This window comes from Volvox carteri (assembly GCF_000143455.1).
Source record: "Volvox carteri f. nagariensis unplaced genomic scaffold VOLCAscaffold_73, whole genome shotgun sequence".
NCBI classification, from domain to species: domain Eukaryota; kingdom Viridiplantae; phylum Chlorophyta; class Chlorophyceae; order Chlamydomonadales; family Volvocaceae; genus Volvox; species Volvox carteri.
Window position 1 is genome coordinate 537,294 of NW_003307616.1, and position 1,784 is coordinate 539,077.

Below are 1,784 nucleotides of genomic sequence, written 5' to 3' on the forward strand. Positions count from 1 at the left end.
CGCGTTCGGCGCGTGCGGAGGCGTGCGGCTCGTGCGGGAGCGTGCGGCGCGTAAGGGCGCGTAAGGGCGCGTAAGTGCGTGTAAGGGCGCGCGTGTGGGCGTCGTGTGGGGCGCCGTGTGGGTGCGTGTGGCCGGGGCTGGGCGTTGTGTGTGTGCGTGTGTGTGTGTGTGTGTGCGTGCGTGTGTGCGTGCGTGTGTGTGCGTGTGTGTGCGTGTGTGTGCGTGTGTGTGCGTGTGTGTGTGTGCGTGTGTGTGTGTGCGTGTGTGTGTGTGCGTGTGTGTGTGTGTGTGTGCGTGTGTGTGTGCGTGTGAGTGTGCGTGTGTGTGTGTGCGTGTGTGTGCGTGTGTGTGTGCGTGTGTGTGTGCGTGTGTGTGCGTGTGTGTGCGTGTGTGTGCGTGTGTGTGCGTGTGTGTTTGTGCGTGCGTGCGTGCGTGTGCCCACCGTTCTTTGTGCGTAATCATTCGGACGCGTCAACACGAGCTCGTTTTTTCTTGGCATGTGAGGCTGGTCGTCACTGTTTTTATATTCAAGCATGTTCTGGCAGCTGATGCACTTTGGCCACTCTAAAATCACACAATTGCGCTTCCTAGAGCACACTTCGGTATAATTGCCAAACATATCCGTTAACCTTACAGAGCCAATCTACATGCAGTATTTTGCGCCGCGCCAAGCCTTGGAGGACAGTGTTCGGGACGCTGTCAGGGGGCCGAAGCGGACCATTTGTGACGACTCATCACAACTGCAAGAAGTGCTTATATCTGAGACCTCAGAGGTCATCAACAACTGGCAGGGCCAGCCTAGACGGTTTCAGAAAACTGGAGCGCGCCTTCTCAGCTGCAAGCTCAGAGTGCAGAACGCTGCGGCGCAGGTCCTAAACGCAGCCCTGAAGGGGTTAGACGCTGGATTCAACACTGCATCCACAGCTTTCGGCGTTTCGGCAGAGACGTTTGCCAAAAGAGCAGATGCTCTCATAACGCGGCGGGACGCGTCGGTCCACCCCTCTATCAGTGTTGTTACTACTCACAGATCACGTCCCGTTCGCCCACCAACCAAGGCTGGCCCTGCCAGTTGTTGATGCTCTGAGGTCTTAAGCGCTGCTTGCACTTGTAATAAGTCGCCACAAGTGGTCCGCTTCGTCCCCCGACAGCGTCCCGAACACTGTCCTCCAAGGCTTGGCGCGGCGCAAAATACTGCATGTAGGTTGGCTTTGTAAGGCTAACGGATATGTTTGGCATTTATACCGAAGTGTGCTCCAGGAAGATGCGATTGTTACAGTGGACCCCGAACGGGTCGAGTGCAGCGCCCATAGGAACGCCTCCCGCACAACACTGTGGGCCTTATTCAAAAAGAACTCGGCCAGGCCGTACTAACTTCACTGGACACACGGCCTCAGTTAGTACGCTTAAGCAAAAAATTGAGGCTCCGACGTGCGCCCTCAAACTTCGTCATTGTATATCGGTAAACGGCAAGCAACCATGTCTGCGTCATTGACATATAAGAAAGGGTGATTGTGAGGTACATGATCCCAATGTTTTGGCAAGTAATCCCGTGCCGCAAAAGCAGTTAAACGGGCCCAAAAGTCAGAGATAACCTCGTATGTAATGCGGTTAAGCGATGGCGTTGATATAGGCATGTTGGTCTGGAGACCTTCCTTAAACAACAAACGGCGACCGAGATTGAGTGAGCTGATGGCCGCGAGGCATACAACCTCCCATACACACGAACAAATCCAGGTTGGTGGAATGCCCAACCACAGGTTAGCCCGGTTGAAAAGGTCAGGGAA